The sequence below is a fragment of the Bos grunniens genome, chromosome 8 (genome assembly GCF_055505025.1).
Source record: "Bos grunniens cultivar Pamir isolate PY7600 chromosome 8, Bosgru_T2T1.0, whole genome shotgun sequence".
NCBI lineage: Eukaryota > Metazoa > Chordata > Mammalia > Artiodactyla > Bovidae > Bos > Bos grunniens.
The window spans coordinates 15,156,950-15,174,641 of record NC_141172.1 but is presented as its reverse complement, the minus strand read 5'-3'; the positions used below and the strand labels follow the sequence as shown (position 1 = coordinate 15,174,641).

The 17,692-nt window shown below is 41.6% G+C and overlaps 1 protein-coding gene and 1 pseudogene across 3 annotated transcripts in view; one reads left to right on the top strand and one right to left on the bottom strand.

Moving 5' to 3' along the window:
- Positions 1-5,799: 5,799 nt before the first annotated feature.
- LOC147366686 (BCL2/adenovirus E1B 19 kDa protein-interacting protein 3-like pseudogene) lies at positions 5,800-7,117 on the bottom strand (annotated as a pseudogene). Its single transcript, XR_015168958.1, has one exon. The product of XR_015168958.1 is annotated as a BCL2/adenovirus E1B 19 kDa protein-interacting protein 3-like pseudogene (transcript).
- Positions 7,118-10,461: 3,344 nt separating this feature from the next.
- LOC147366685 (uncharacterized) overlaps positions 10,462-17,692 on the top strand; it is a 361,042-nt gene continuing 353,811 nt past the window's right edge. The window contains exon 1 of one of the 2 annotated variants that reach the window (XR_015169464.1): positions 10,462-10,685. The gene's annotated coding sequence lies outside the window, so the exon portion shown is untranslated. The remainder of the gene's footprint in view (positions 10,686-17,692) is intronic. The other variant, XR_015169465.1, reaches the window with a different exon arrangement.

The following is a 17,692-nucleotide window of genomic DNA, read 5'->3' as shown; positions in this document are numbered from 1 at the left end:
GAGGATATTATGCATGGTGAAATAAGTCAGACAGAAAAAGATAAATATTTTATGATATCACTTATATATGAAATCGAAAATAACACAACAAATTTACAAATATAACAAAACAGAAACAGATTCCCAGGTATAGAGGGAAGGGTGAGACAACATACAGGTAGGTGGTTAAGAGGTACAAAGTACTGTATACCACATAAATAAGCTACAAGTACATGTTATACAGCACAGGAAATACAGTCAATATTTTATAAGTTTAAATGTAGTACAATCTAGAAAAATATTAAATCACTGTTTAATTAATTTCACATGTGAAATTAATATATTATAAATCATTTCTACTTCAATAAAAAACTATTGCTCATAACCAGCAAGAACAAAGAAGCAGTAAAATAGGTTGTTACACTGTTGATGTGAATGTAAACTGTTACAGCCTTTGTGTAAGTTATTAAATGAAAACTGTACATATAAACATAAAAATATTAAAATCATTTGACCTCTTTGCAGTAGAACTTCTTGGAACCCATACTAAAAAAATATCATATATATTGTGCAAAGATGGACAAAGATGTATATATGTTAGTTGAAGTATACTTTTTAATTATGAAAAGTTAGAATAAGCCTAAATGCATGTGAATAGGGGAATAACTAAATAAGTTATGGCCCATTGATGTTTTCAATTACTCTGCAACTTTTATAAAGAATGAATTTATATATATATATAGAGAGAGGAAGATGTACTAGAGATTATAGACATGTTCCTCCTTAGGCATCATTTTATATACTCATGTATATATACATTTTTTTCTCCAAGACATGTAATTTGATTGAAAAAACAAGTCATAGAATAATATTTATAGTGAAATTCAGTTCATTTAAGTTCAGTTCAGTCTCTCGGTCGTGTCCAACTCCTTGCGACCCCATGGACTACAGCATGCCAGGCCTCCCTGTCCATCACTAACTCCTGGAGTTTTTTCAAACTCATGGCCATTGACTCAGTGATGCCATCGAACCATCTCATCCTCTCTCGTCTCCTTCTCCTCCTGCCCTCAATCTTTCCCAGAATTAGGGTCTTTTCAAATGAGTCAGCTCTTCTCATCAGGTGGCCAAAGGACTGGAGTTTCAGCTCCAACATCAGCCCTTCCAGTGAACACCCAGGACTGATCTCCTTTAGGATGGACTGGTTGGATCTCCTTGCAGTCCAAAACTCTCAAGAGTCTTCTCCAACACCACAGTTCAAAAGCATCAATTCTTCGGCACTCAGCTTTCTTTATAGTCCAACTCTCACATACATGACTACTGGAAAAACCGTAGCCTTGACTAGACGAACCTATTTTATTGCTACTTTGTTGACAAAGTAATGTCGCTGCTTTTTAATATGCTGTCTAGGTTGGTCATAACTTTCCTTCCAAGGAGTAAGCGTCTTTTAATTTCACGGCTGTAATCATCATCTCCAGTGATTTTTGGAGGCCCCCAAAATAAAGTCAGCCACTGTTTCCACTGTTTCCCCATCTGTTTGCCATGAAGTGATGTGACAGGATGCCATGATCTTAGTTTTCTAAATGTTGAGCTTTAAGCCAACTTTTTCACTCTCCTCTTTCACTTTCATCAAGGGGCTCTTTGGTTCTTCTTCACTTTCTGACATAAGGGTGGTGTCATCTGCACGTCTGTGGTTATTGGTATTTCTCCCGGCAATCTTGATTCCAGCTTGTGCTTCCTCCAGCCCAGTGTTTCTCATGATGTACTTTGTGTATAAGTTAAATAAGCAGGGTGACAATATATAGCCTTGATGTACTCCTTTTCCTATTTGGAACCAGTCTGTTGTTCCATATCCAGTTCTAACTGTTGCTTCCTGACCTGCATACAGGTTTCTCAAGAGGCAGGTCAGGTGGTCTGGTATTCCCATCTCTTTCAGAATTTTCTACAGTTTGTTGTGATCCACACAGTCAAAGACTTTGGCATAGTCAATAAAGCAGAAATAGATGTTTTTTTGGAACTGTCTTGCTTTTTCAATGATTCAGCAGATGTTGGCAATGTGGTCTCTGGTTCCGCTGCCTTTTCTAAAACCAGCCTGAACATCTGGCAGTTCACGGTTCATGTATTGTTGAAGCCTGGCTTGGAGAATGTTGAGCATTACTTTACTAGCGTGTGAGATGAGTGCAATTGTGCAGTAGTTGGAGCAATCTTTGGTACTGCCTTTCTTAGGGCTTGGAATGAAAACTGACAAAAAGATAGGCAAAAAGAAAGGACACTGAAGAATGAACTCCTCAGGTTGGTGAGTGCCCAATATGCTACTGGAAATCAGTGGAGAAATAACTCCAGAAAGAACAAAGGGATGGAGCCAAACCAAAACAACACCCAGTTGTGAATGTGACTGGTGATAGAAGCAAGGTCTGATGCTGTAAAGAGCAATATTGCATAGGAACCTGGAATGTTAGGTCCATGAATCAAGGCAAATTCAAAGTGGTCAAACAGGAGATGGCAAGAGTCAATGTTGACATTCTAGGAATCAGAGAACTAAAATGGACTGGAATGAATGAATTTCACTCAGATGACCATTATATCTACTACTATGGACAGGAATCCCTTAGAAGAAATGGAGTAGCCATCATAGTCAACAAATGAGTCTGAAATGCAGGACTTGGATGCAATCTCAGAAACCACAAAATGATCTTTGTTCATTTCCAAGGCAAACCATTCAATATCACGGTAATCCAAGTCTATGCCCGACCAGTAACGCTGAAGAAGCTGAAGTTGAATGGTTCTATGAAGACCTACAAGACCATTTAGAACTAACACCCAAAAAAGATGTCTTTTTCATTATAGGGGCCTGGAATGCAAAAGTAGGAAGTCAAGAAACACCTGGAATAACAGGCAAATTTGGCCTTGGAGTACAAAATGAAGCAGGGCAAAGGCTAATAGAATTCTGCCAAGAGAACACACTGGTCATAGCAAACACCCTCTTCCAGCAACACAAGAGAAGACTCTACACATGGACATCACCAGATGGTCAACACCAAAATCGGATTGATTATATTCTTTGCAGCCAAAGATGGAGAAGCTGTATACAGTCAACAAAAATAAGACCGGGAGCTGACTATGCCTCAGATCATGAACTCTTTAGTGACAAATTCAGATTTAAATTGAAGAAAGTAGGGAAAACTACTAGACCATTTAGATATGACCTAAATCAAATTCCTTATGATTATACAGTGGAAGTGAGAAATAGATTTAAGGGACTAGATCTGATAGATAGAGTGCCTAATAAACTATGGATGGAGGTTCGTGACATTGTACGGGAGACAGGGATCAAGACCATCCCCATGGAAAAGAAATGCAAAAAAGCAAAATGGCTGTCTGAGGAGGCCTTACAAATGGCTGTGAAAAGAAGAGAAGTGAAAAGCAAAGGAGAAAAGGAAAGATAAACTCATCTGAATGGAGAGTTCCAAAGAATAGCAAGGAGAGATAAGAAAGCCTTCTTCAGTGATCACTGCAAAGAAATAGAGGAAAACAATAGAATGGGAAAGACTAGAGATCTCTTCAAGAAAATAAAAGATACCAAGGGAATATTTCATGCAAAATGGGCTCAATGAAAGACAGAAATAGTATGGACCTAAGAGAAGCAGAAGATATTAAGAAGAGGTGGCAAGAATATACAGAAGAAATATACAAAAAAGATCTTCATAACCCGATAATCACGATGGTGTGATCACTCACCTAGAGCCAGACAATCTGGAATGTGAAGTCAAGTGGGCCTTAGGAAGCATCACTATGAACAAAGCTAGTGGAGGTGATGGAATTCCCATTGAGCTATTTCAAATCCTAAAAGATGATGCTGTGAAAGTGCTGCACTCAATATGCCAGCAACTTTGGAAAACACAAGAGTGGCCACAGGACCGGAAAAGGTCAGTTTTCATCCCAATCTCAAAGAAAGACAATGCCAAAGAATGCTCAGACTACCACACAATTGCCCTCGTCTCACACGCTAGTAAAGTAATGCTCAAAATTATCCAAACAGGTTTCAGGAATACATGAACTGTGAACTTCCAGATGTTCAAGCTGGTTTTAGAAAAGGCAGAGAAACCAGAGATCACATTGCCAACATCCACTGGATCATCAAAAAAGCAAGAGAGTTCCAGAAAAACATCTATTTCTGCTTTATTGACTATGCCAAAGTCAATATGGTTTTTCCAGTGGTCGTGTATGGATGTGAGAGTTGGACTATAAAGAAAGCTGAGCACCGAAGAATTGATGCTTTTGAACTGTGGTGTTGGAGAAGACTCTTGTGAGTCCCTTGGACTGCAAGGAGATCCAACCAGTCTATCCTAAAGGAAGTCAGTCCTGGGTGTTCATTGGAAGGACTGATGTTGAAGCTGAAACTCCAGTCCTTTGGCAACCTGATGAGAAGAGCTGACTCATTTGAAAAGACCCTAATGCTGGGAAAGATTGAGGGCTGGAGGAGAAGGGGATGGCAGAGGATGAGATGGCTAGGTGGCATCACCGACTCAATGGACATGGGTTCGGGTGGACTCCGGGAGTTGGTGATAGACAAGGAGGCCTGGCGTACTGCGGTTCATGGGGTTGCAAAGTGTCGGACATGACTGAGCGATTGAACTGAACTGAATATATATATATATATATGTATAATTTTATAATGTATATTAGTTGCTCAGTCATGTTTGACTCTTGTGACCCTATGGACTGTAGCCCACCAGACTCCTCTCTCCGTGGAATTTTCCTGGCAAAAATAGTGGAGTGGGTTGCCATTCCCTTCTCTGGTGTATCTTCCTGACCCAGGAATTGAACCCAGGTCTCCCGCATTGCAGGCAGAGTCTTTACCATTTGAGACACCTATAGAAAGCAATAAAGAGAGAAAATTGCCCATACCAGACCGATGATAATTAGGGTCATGGTTATGATACCAAGGTAATTGTCATGGGAAAGTTCCAAGAGGAAAGAGACAAGTTCCTCCTTGAGCCACATTTTCCTCATCTCAAAGTTCCTCAGGGTGGAGAGATGGTGAGGGGATAAAATACATTTTTTCCTAAGATTTTTCCAACTGAAAATTCCATGTCAGTATCAGTTCAGTTCAGTTCAGTCTCTCAGTAGTGTCCAACTCTTTGTGACCCCATGAATCGCAGCACGCCAGGCCTCCCTGTCCATCACCAACTCCTGGAGTTCACCCAAACTCATGTGCATTGAGTTGGTGATGCCATCCAGCCATCTCATCTTCTGTCGTCCCCTTCTCCTCCTGCCCCCAATTCGTCCCAGCATCAGGGTCTTTTCAAATGAGTCAACTCTTCGCATGAGATGGTCAACGTATTGGAGTTTCAGCCTCAGCATCAGTTCTTTCAATGAACACCCAGGACTAGTCTCCTTTACAATGGACTGGTTGGATATCCTTGCAGTCCAAGGGACTTGCAAGGGTCTTCTCCAACACCACAGTTCAAAAGCATCAGTTCTTCGGCGCTCAGCTTTCCTTATAGTCCAATTCTCACATCCATACATGACCACTGGAAAAACCATAGCCTTGACTAGACAAACCTTTGTTGACAAAGTAATGTCTCTGCTTTTTAATATGCTGTCTAGGTTGGTCATAACTTTCCTCCCAAGGAGTAAGTGTCTTTTAATTTCATGGCTGCAATCACCATCTCCAGTGATTTTGGAGCCCCCAAAAATAAAGTCTGACACTGTTTCCACTGTTTCCCCATCTATTTCCCATGAAGTGATGGGACCAGATGCCATGATCTTAGTTTTCTGAATGTTGAGCTTTAAGCCAACTTTTTCACTCTCCTCTTTCACTTTCTTTTTTTTTTGGTTTAAAATAACTTTTTATTGCCCAGGATATTTTTTTTTCCTTGTGTCATATTTTGCCTGTTTTATTTGTTTTTCTTTTCTTTTTTCATAACTATAAATTCAAGCTTAGGGAAGCTTGCCTTTGTCTTGAAAAACAAAACAACAAAGCTTTCATATCATTTGCAACCTGGTCCCATTAGAAGAGACAGGTGGGTTATCTGGTAAGAGTAAGATTTATACCACGAATGGTGCAGGTCTAGGTCTGGTGGTACTGAGAGAAGACAATGGCATTCTTGACAAAATTACAATCTGCTGGTGGCGTTTGCGGAAAAGAAGCCCTTGCAAATTTCTAAACGACAGTAAACTCTTATTAGGAAATTCTAAGGTGTTTTACAGGCCAAAAAGGGAATGAGGTTATTAGTAAAATGCCTCAACAGAATTGGAATAAGATACTGGATTTGAGAGTTACTGGAACTTGGATACGTAAAAAGAGGGTGGAGGTTGGGTCATGCTTACAATGGTCTCAAGTTCAAATAAACTACTGTGACAAGACACCACTTCACAAGTCACACGCTGGCCCAGGGACTCTTCTCCTCCCTTAGTAGGTGCTGGCAGAAGGTGTGCTCAGTCGTTTTCCAATGTAGATGCCTAGCCCTAAAGCCAAAACATGGGAGAGGAAGAGAGATGGAATGAACACCTTGAGAAACTCTGTGGAGAAGATCCCCCCTTTCTTCATGGCTCCACTTTCCCTCATGCTTAAGGAAACGGAACACTTAGGGTACCTGAAGTGGAACTCCTTGGGTGGAATGTTTTCAGGTCTACTGGACCAGTCGGACACCCAGTCTACGCTTTTCTTCAGAGCATCCACTTCTTTCTCTCCTTCTGCAACTTCTTCTGACTGAGACCTATGGTCCTTGCTGGTGTGCATTTCCACATCAAACATGATCTGCCCATCTTCTTGTGGGGAAGGGCTGTCGCAATGAGAACTGCCTCTTGAACTGCTCTGTCCGGATTCATGCTGTGCGTCCAAAAGAATCTTCTCCATGTCCCCATTGTGGATGGAGGATGAGGAGGGTACGTGCTCTAGCCCCCCATTCTTCCCATTGCCATTATCATTGCCATTGCTGCTGTTCATGGGGAGCTCCACCCAGGAACTGTTGAGGCCGGCAGGCGGTGGCAGAGACTGTTCGCCTTCCTCACAGTTATTGTTGTTGTTGTGCGGGGGCGGCGGCTGTTCTACTAAGTGAGACGACATTGTCTGGCGGCTGGAAGAGCTGTGGCCCCGCAGCAAGGACCGTCTCCGGTTCTCGGGCAGCAACACAACAACCCTCTTTCACTTTCATCAAGAGGCTTTTTAGTTCCTCTTCACTTCTGCCATAAGGGTGGTGTCATCTGCATATCTGAGATTATTGATATTTCTCCCAGCAATCTTGATTCCAGCTTGTGCTTCTTCCAGCCCAGCATTCCTCATGATGTACTCTGCATATAAGTTAAATAAGCAGGGAGACAATATACAGCCTTGACGTACTCCTTTTCCTATTTGGAACCAGTCTGTTGTTCCATATCCAGTTCTAACTGTTGCTTCCTGACTTGCATATAATTTTCCCAAGAGGCAGGTCAGGTGGTCTGGTATTCCCATCCCTTTCAGAATTTTCCACAGTTTGTTTCGATCCACACAGTCAAAGGCTTTGGCATAGTCAATAAAGTAGAAATAGATGTTTTTCTGGAACTCTCTTGCTTTTTCAATGAACAGTATGTAAAGGCAAAATGATAGGATACTGAAAGAGGAACTCCCCAGGTCTGAAGGTGCCCAATATGCTACAGGAGATCAGTGGAGAAATAACTCCAGAAAGAATGAAGGGATGGAGCCAAAGCAAAAACAATACCCAGTTGTGGATGGGACTGGTGATAGAAGCAAGGTCCAATGCTGTAAAGAGCAATATTGCATAGGAACCTGGAATGTCAGGTCCATGAATCAAGGCAAATTGGAAGTGGTCAAACAGGAGATGGCAAGAGTCAACATCGACATTCTAGGAATCAGCGAACTAAAATGGACTGGAATGAGTAAATTTCACTCAGATGACCATTATATCTACTACTATGGTTAGGAATCCCTTAGAAGAAATGGAGTAGCCATCATGGCCAACAAAACAGTCGGAAATGCAGTACTTGGATCCAATTCAAAAATGACAGAATGATCTCTGTTCATTTCTAAGGGAAACCATGTCAGTATAGCTGCTTTCAAAATGTTTTCCAACGTGGTAATGTCATTTTGCATTTTCACCATCACTGTATGGGAATTTCAGTAGCCCTTCCTTTTTTGGCATTTGGTATGGTCAGGATTCTTTTTTGTTTTGTTTCTTAATTTTAGTATATAGTGGTATTTCCTTGCAGTTTTGATAAGCATTTTCCTAATGCCTGATGATGATGAACACATATTTTTATGTGCTAATTTGTCATCTGAAATGAATCAGAGACCTAAAATCAAAGCCTAAAAGTATAAAATTGCTAGAAGTAAATATAAGAATCTTTTTGATCTGTTTGCTTAGCTTTGAGCTGAGCTAATATGCAAAGCTAAGTAAAGATTTCTTGGGATAAAAAACCCCTACAAAGCCATGTAAGAAAAAGTTGTTAGATTGGACTTCATAAGAATTACAGACTTGCTCTGAAATAGAGCATCAAGAAAACAAAAAGATAAGTTATAGACTTAGAGAAAAATACTTGCAAAAATGCTTATCTGATAAAGCTTTGTATTCAGAATGCATGTTGCTAAATCACTTTGATCGTGTCTAACTCTGGGACCCCACTGACCGTGGCCTGCCAGGCTCCTCTGTCCATGGGATTCTCCAGGTAAGAATACTGGAGTGGATTGCTATTTCCTACTCCAGGATATCTTCCCAGTCCAGGGATAGAACCTAGGTCTCCTACATCTCCTGAATTGGCAGGCAGGTTCTTTACCTCTAATACCACCTGGGAAGGCCTTGCATTCAGATTATATAAAGAATTTTCACAACTCAACAAAAAGAACACAACTGAAGAGAAAATGATCTAAAGCTTTGAATAGGCACTTCATCTGCTTCTTTTAATGTTGATGAAAATAAAAGATGAACTGTCCTTTTCCGGGCATTGATTAGTCAGTAGCTGGTGATTAGAATTCCAGTGCCGATGTAGCTACTTTTGCTATACTGTCCTTTTATGATTCTTATTTAAAATTTTTAGTAAGTGATTTGCCTGAGAATGGCTCATTTTTCACTACAAGTATATAATTATCAGAATTAATAAACACCGTGTTTAAAAGTGTAACTGAGTAGACCCATCCTATACGAAGTGTGAGCTAACTTTATCATTCATCCTTTGACAAGGAATTGGTCACCATTCTGTGGACAAGGATGATTAGGTCATCATCTCAGCTCTTTACTTAGATTTCCTCTTCACCATGTTTAATGAAGTAGGAAATTCATAGTATTAACTCATTATTTCTCCCTTTGTTTTGGAGCAGGAGGTCGTACAGTCTAAAACAAAGTGGCTTTGCCATTCATTGGTTAGGCATCTGTGGAATCAGAGAGAATATTCTAGAAGACTTTGAGTGGGTAAGATTTCTTAACCAACCCAGAATCCAGAGTAGCTTCGATTTGGGTGTGGATTCTCTGGTCTCTTCAGCTTGTTCCTGAATCTCAGGGACCACACAGCCTCTGGTATTAAGAGCAGAATTATCCTCAATACCCTCTTTCTTGCATCCTCTCTATTTTTCTCTCCCTATCAGCTCCTTTTCCAACTGTTTGCTCCCTCCTCTAGGTTTTGTGTTCCTCAAATCCAGTTCTGATGAGGCCCCAGACCTATGGGTGAAGGAGAGGAGAGGTATGGGGCTGACTCTGTGGTCTGGCCTCAAGGTGAAGCCAACCTATCCCTGATATTTTTAGGTTCCAGGCAAAAGTGCAAATGGGGACTCCCCTATAGTCTCATTGTTTGGATTGATAATTAGTCTTCATTTAGTTAAGAATGGTTTTTCCTGTGGTCATGTATGGATGTGAGAGTTGGATGTGAAGAAGGCTGAGTGCCGAAGAATTGATACTTTTGAATTGTGTTGTTGGAGAAGACTCTTGAGAGTCCCTTGGACTGCAAGGAGATCCAACCAGTCCATTCTAAAGGAGATCAGCCCTGGGATTTCTTTGGAAGGAATGATGCTAAAGCTGAAACTCCAGTACTTTGGCCACCTCCTGCGAAGAGTTGACTCATTGGAAAAGACTCTGATGCTGGGAGGGATTGGGGGCAGGAGGAGAAGGGGACGACAGAGGATGAGATGGCTGGATGGTATCACTGACTCGATGGACGTGAGTCTGAGTGAACTCCAGGTGTTGGTGATGGACAGGGAGGCCTGGCATGCTGCGATTCATGGGGTTGCAAAGAGTTGGACATGACTGAGCAACTGATCTGATCTGATGAAGTTGTTGGAATTTTGTCTGACCTTTTCATGGTATGAATTTAATGTGAGTAATTCATTGCTTATTTGGAATGTTTTGATCATAAGTAACTCTCCATTATAAACAAAATTTGTAGTTTCACAGCTGTTAAGTGCGTCATGCTCAACAGATGTTTGTTCACTCCCGTTGTTTTCAGTTTTTGTAAGTATAAGCGGGTGTCTCTTTCAAGAGTTCCAGCTTTCTCTTCGCCTGTTTTCTTCTCGAGTTTCATGATCATATATTCTGTTGCTATTCTAGTCTTGTACTCCTTTGCAGTGACTGTGGTAGGCAGAATACTTATCCCGTTAAGATCTCCGTGTCTAAACCGTGCACCCTTTTTCATGGCCGAAAGCTGTGCTGTGAGGAATCAATCTGCATTTTGTTTGGGCGGTACTGGGTCTTTGTTGCTGCGTGGGCTTTTCTCCAGTTGCGGTAAGTAGGGAGTGCTCCGTATCTGCGGTGCACAGGCTTCTTCTTGCGGTGGCTTCTCTAGTGGCGCATGGACTCCAGAGCACGTGGACTCGGTGGTCGTGGCACATGGGCTTAGTTCTTCTGTGGCATGTGGGACCTTCCCAGATCAGGGATCAAACCACCATTGTTGAATTTCTGGCCTATAATAAATCTGTATTGTTTTAAATTACTGAACTGTGGTAATTTGTTATAGGAGCAAAGGATCAAACACTCAAACGCAGTTAACTTCATTTGCAGTGTACGAAATTTAGAAACATTTTCATCTAAAATTTAAGTTAAAATAAATGGAAAATTTTGAAAATTTTACTTTTAAAAACCTTTCTAGTAATATTTATTAAATATTTGATAATACTATCAAAATTTTACAATATAATTAAAAGAAAACAAACTGTAATATAAAAATTTTAAATAAAATTATTTAAAGTTTTGAATTATTTTAGTTTAATTTTTATAAATTTGACCAAATCTTTAGTATTTTCATAATTATAAAAGTTTTTGCACTTCTCATGTTCAGTTTCCACCTAATTGCTAATACTTAAAACTCATTACATCTAAGCCTATGTTTACACAAATTTAAGGCTGCTATAAAATATTCAATATTGCAAAATGTTCTTAAGCAACCATGTTTAATTTTCAAAAACTAATCTAGCTCATAAGTACCTCTGGAACTATGAATTGAAACATGAACAGAAGCAAAAAAGATAGATGCATGACAGTTGGGGAGCTATATTTCATTATGCAGGAATCTATTGCATTCACTTTATCTGAGAGGAAGGAGTTGACAAGATAATTAATTTGCCTTTTCTCTTACCTAAGTGCTTCTGCCATTCAAACATTCCCTCATCTAAATTGGTGTTTGTATCTGATTTCCACCCACAAAATTCACAGAATTCACTTGTATTTGCCTTTGGTTTTGAAGTCAGAGGGCCAGATACATGGAGAATCATTTCCCTGGGGCTTGAAGGGTGTGAGTTGTGTAAACAGATTTTGTGGTTGTTGGTCATGCTGTGCTGGTGCTGAGCATTGGGTCCCAAGTGACAGAGGCACATGCATGCTCCTGATAAGTTGATTTGTTCATCTGCTATATGCCAGGCTGTGTAAAGCACAGAGCCCACCGGAGTGACACCTCTTGTGGGCTTCAGGGCAATATTGAAATATCTAACACACCACCAGTTCTCTAGACCATGAAGAGCAATCTCCAGCTCATTGTGCTAACGGAGTGTTTTCTTCAGGGTTGAGTTATATTACAAATGGTCCCCACTTAATTCTCTTAGTAACAGAGGTGCTGGGTTCCAGAAAGAGTGAGAGGAGGCATTTAAGGAAACCCATTTCCTCGTACTAGTGAATATGACTCACTTACTGCTTATCTCCAGTATTTTATTACTTGGGCTTTGCCCCATTGACTCCAAATCCTTATGATTGAATTTGTTCCCTGACTTTTATAATACACTCATTCTTTGTTCTCCATAGTTTCTCTCCCCTGCCACACTCTCGTGTGACTGCACACCAGGCATTTGCAGTGGGCCTTGGCATCTCTGCTGTCCTGACTTTCCTCAGAACATCTCCCTGTGCCCTGGGCTGCCCTCATTCCGTGCCAGCCAGCTCCCACCTCACTGCATTCACTTCCTTATTCTGTTGCACTTGTTTTTATTTCATTGAAAAGCAAGGGAGTCCCAAGAAGATCCTGGCAATCTAAGTGTTCGTCTGAGAATTCTTTGCAGTGGTGGAATGAAGGTGGATATTGTAGGTTTTGAGAGCAGAAGAGAAAGGGAGGTATTGTCCATATGCAAGTGTCCACCTGAGAGCTCTAGTGTAAGCAGTCCAGCAGGGCTGATGACCAGTTTGAACACCAGTGGGCCTAATAATGAGTGCCTATCACTCATTACAGAGAAGGCAATGGCACCCCACTCCAGTACTCTTGCCTGGAAAATCCTATGGGTGGAGGAGCCTGGGAGGCTGCAGTCCATGGGGTCGCTAAGAGTCGGACATGACTGAGCGACTTCACTTTCACTTTCCACTTTCATGAATTGGAGAAGGAAATGGCAACCCACTCCAGTGTTCTTGCCTGGAGAATCCCATGGACGGAGAAGCCTGGTAGGCTGCAGTCCATGGGGTCGCACAGAGTCGGACACAACTGAAATGACTTAGCAGCAACAGCATCACTCATTATGAAGTCATACTCCATTATCTAACATTTATTTCAACAGGAAGTAGTGACATTATAACAAAAATGAGGATTGTTCAGATATTGTAGGACAGATATCAACATGGCTGCAGCTCAGCCATTAGTAAGCATCACTAATGCTAAAGGCCCTCTTGGTACCATCTGTGTGTGCACTCTGAATACTCTGAGCATAAATACCCTTTGCACAGTCAGAGGGATGTTTTATGCTTGTAGAACCTTTTGGGAAGATCAGGCCCAGTAAGCCAAGAAAAGCCTTTCTCTAGCCCAGTGGTACCCAACCTTTTGGGCACCAGGGTCTGGTTTTGTGGAGGGACAATTTTTCCACAGACTGGGGTTGAGGCAATGGTTTCGGGATGATTCAAGTGCATTACATTTATTGTGTACTCTATGTCTATTATTATTATATCAGCTCCACCTTGTATCATCAGGCATTAGGTCTCGAAGGTTGCAGATACCTGCTCTAGAATACTTCTAGGTTCTCTCAGAAGAGCTTGCAGAAGCAGAGGCTTGCCTGCCTGGGAACTCCAGAGCAGGGCAGCAGGCTGACCTGTAACTCTTCACTGCCCACTCTGTATAGGATTTAGGAAAGGCAAGCATGGTACTGTTTTCAGGTATTTGAAGGACCTCCACAAAGGTCCTCCCTCTAACTGCTAATGTTCCCAAGCGATAACTGGCAATCTCAAAAGATAGCATAATATTAATATAAGGCTTTTAAAGAGTGAAAAAGGAACCAGCAAATGAAAACTTCCTCTTTTTTTTTTTGTTAATGAAAGAAAAGTTAAAAAAACAAACAAACAGGAGTTCTGCAATTTGTCAATTCTTTTTTTCTGTTCCTTTTCTTGTCTTGCAAACTTATTAATATAATCATAGCATAAAATCCTAAGACTGCTAAAAACTGCAGTTAAACACATTAAACTGGAGAGAGTGAATAAGATCTACCAAGCCTAGTCACCTAGGCTTTTCAACAGTTGAAGATATTTCATCCACCTCTGTAGACTGAGCCCTGAGCCCTGCCCAGGTTTTAACAGTGATCCTTTTAAATATGGTATTCGTTCCCCTGCAAGAAAAGTCTGGCTCAGTGGTTCTCAGCCTTAGTTGCTTATGAAAAACAGGTAAAAAGCCTTCATAAAATACTAGTGCCTAACTCCAGACTTCCCAGGTGCTACAGTGGTAAAGAATCCTCCTGCCAGTGTATGAGACGCAGGAAACCAGGGTTCAACTCCTGGGTCAGGAAGGTCCCCTGGAGAAGGAAATGGCAATAACCTCTAGTATTCGTGCTTGGGAATCCCATGGACAGAGGAATCTGGCAGGCTCCAGTCCATGGAGTCACAGAGTCAGGACCACTGAGCAACTGAGCATGCACAGGGACCTCTAGTGGTCCAGTGGTTGAAAATCTGCTTTGCAATGCAGGGGAAGTGGGTTCTATCCCCTAGGGAGCCAAGATCTGACATGACACAGAGCAGCTAATCTCACTGCTGAGCCTGTGCCCTGCAACTAAGACCCAATGCAGTCAAACAAATAAATAAAAGACTCAGGTTCTGTTCCTGAGTTCCATCCAGGGTTCTATCAGTTCAGTTCGGTTCAGTCACTCAGTTGTGTCTGACTCTTTGCGACCCCATGGACTGCAGCACGCCAGGCCTCCCTGTCCATCACCAACTCCCAGAGTTTACCCAAACTCACATCCATTGAGTCGGTGATGCCATCCAACCATCTCATCCTCTGTCATCCCCTTATCCTTCTGCCCTCAATCTTTCCTAGCATCAGGGTCTTTTCAAATGAGTCAGCTCTTCTCATCAGGTGGCCAAAGTATTGGAGTTTCAGCTTCACCATCAGCCCTTCCAATGAACACCCAGGACTGATCTCCTTTAGAATGGATTGGTTGGATCTCCTTGCAGTCCAAGGGACTCTCAAGAGTCTTCTCCAACACCACAGTTCAAAAGCATCAATTCTTTGGTGCTCAGCTTTCTTTATAGTCCACCTCTCACATCCATACATGACTACTGGAAAAACCATAGCCTTGACTAGGCGGGCCTTTTTTGGCAAAGTAATACCTCTGCTTTTTAATATGCTGTCTAGGTTGGTCATAATTTTTCCTTTTTTTAAAATCAATTTATTTATTTTAATTGGAGGCTAATTACTTTACAATATTGTAGTGGTTTTTGCCAAACATTGACATGACTCAGCCACAGGTGCACATGTGTTCCCCATCCAGGACCCCCCTCCCACCTCCCTCCCCATCCCATCCCCCAGGGTCAAGCTACCAGTGGTATTTTTCAGAGAACTAGAACAAATAATTTCACAGTTTGTATGGAAATACAAAAAACCCCCGAATGGTCATAACTTTTTTTGCAAGGAGTAAGCGACTTTTAATTTCATGGCTGCAGTCACCATCCGCAGTGATTTTGGGTTCCATCAGTGGCTCTCAATTAAGGGCGACTTTTGCCCTCCTGGGGACATTTGGCAATGTCTGGAGACATTTTTGGTTGTCACAACTTGGGAGGGTGCTACTGGCATCTAGTAAGTAGAAGTCAGGACTGCTGCTAAGTATTTTGTAGTGCACAGGACTTCCCAGGTGGCTCAGCGGTAAAGAATCTGCCTCCAGTGCAGGAGACACAAGAGACAAGGGTACAATTCCCAGATTGGGAAGATCCCCTGGAGGAGGAAATGGCAAACCACCCCCGTGTTCTTGCCTGGAAAATTCCATGGATAGAGGAGCCTGGCAGAGTACTGTCCATGGGGTGGCAAAGAGTTTGACACAGCTGAGCGCATGAGTCACAATGCATAGGACAGCCCTCCACATCTATGATCTGGCCCAAAATGTCAAAAATGCCAAGGTTTAGAAACTCTGATCTATTTCATAAAACAGGGGAGATAGACCTGAGTCAAAATACGTCTGTGTTAAGTGAGCGGCTTTCTCTAGGATAGAGACAGGTGAAGTTGAAAGGACTCTTGTAATTTAAGGGTTATGGTTCTGCCTATTTTGTGTGATCCTAGAGTTTCTGCCCATGAAGTATTTTATTTTTCTGAGACAGGAACTTGAGCCATAATTACGGCAAGGCTTGTGGGTGAAAGCATGCAGCTAGTGAATAAACCTAGCTGATGCCTCAGCATCTAAATATTGATATGGCTGTGTTCATTCATTCATCAGGCAGCAGACTAGTCTTGGAGATTTGGAGATTAAGAGAACTTGCCCTCACAGAAGAGACAGATAATAAGCAAGTAAATAAAGAAATGGGCTTCCCAGGTGGCGCTGGTGGTTAAGAACCTGCCTGCCAGTGCAGGGCATGTGAGAGTCACGGGTTCAGTCCCTGGGTCAGGGAGATCCCCTGGAGGAGTGCACGGCAATCCACTCTAGTATCTTGCCTGGAGAATCCCATGGACAGAGGAGCCTGGTGGGCTACGGTCCATACAGTCTCACAGAGTCAGACACGACTGAAGCGACTTAGCATGTATGCTGTAATAAGTACCATTAAGAAAAATAAAGTGGCTGCTGCTGCTGCTGCATCACTTCAGTCGTGTCTGACTCTGTGGGGTGAGGGATAATTGTACATTATGGTGGGAAAGTTGTTGTTTTTCAGTTGCTAAGTCGTGTCTGATTCTTTGTGACCCCATGGACTGCAGCATGCCAGGCTTCCCTGTCCTTCACTATATCCCAGAGTTTGCTGAAACTCATGTCCATTAAGTCTATGATGCCATCCAACCCATCCTCTATCTCCCTCTTCTCATCCTGCACTCAATCTTTCCAAGCCAAAAAAAAAAAAAAAAAGGGAAAGAGGACACAGTTTTAATATAATGCTCAAAGAAGAGTTCTCCAAGGATGTGGCATTTGATGGAAGCCATATTGATGGAAAGAAGTAAGCCATGTTGCTGCCTGGGGGAACCTAAACAGAGAGAATAGGAAGGGCAGAAACTTGAACTCCAGAAGCAGCAAGAAGGGTGTTAAGGACTGAAGTGGAATGATGAAGGAGAATGGTTAGAGGTGAGCCAGAGAGGTGAGCAGGGGCCAACTCACGAGGAAGGTATAGTTCGTGTAAAGGAATGCTGAGGGCAGCCATTGGATATTTTGAGCAGGGGCTTGACAGGATCTGAGTTAAATTTTAAAACATCACTCTGGCTACTGTGTAGAGAATTGACGTGGCGGTGGGGGATGGGAGGGTGTTATAGAGCAAGGGGGAGAACAGTTAGGAGTCTATTGAAACAGAACAGGCAATAGATGTTCTTGACTCAAGCAACTGGGAAAATAGAAATGGTATTTGTTGAGATAGAAAAGAGTAGGTTTGGAACAGGTTTTTTGGTTTGTTTTTGAAATACTTTAACAGTCTTCAGTTTACAAAATGGTTGTGAACATAAGTAACTTATCCCCCTGAACCATTTGTAAGTTGCCAACTTAATGCCCCATCATCACCTTTAAATATTTTGTATACTTTAGTGTCCAGAGTATTTAGTAATCAAAGTATTTAAATATTTATACTTCATGTGTTTGTTTATTATTAGTATTTCTACTAACAAGGATGGTCTCCTAAATAACTGTAAAACCTTCATCAAAATTAGGAAAATAACATTGATATACTTCTACCCTCTGATTCTCAAACCACCTTCAGGTCTTTACAGTTGTCTCAGTAATGCCCAGAAGGATCCAGTTCAGAATCTTGCATTACATTTGGTTCTTATATTTCTTTTGTCTCCTTTAGTCTGTAAGAGTTTCTCAGTCTTTTATTGACTTTAATGACTGTCCCTGTTTTCTGTGCTGCATAAAAAAATTAACATAAATTTAGCAGCTTTA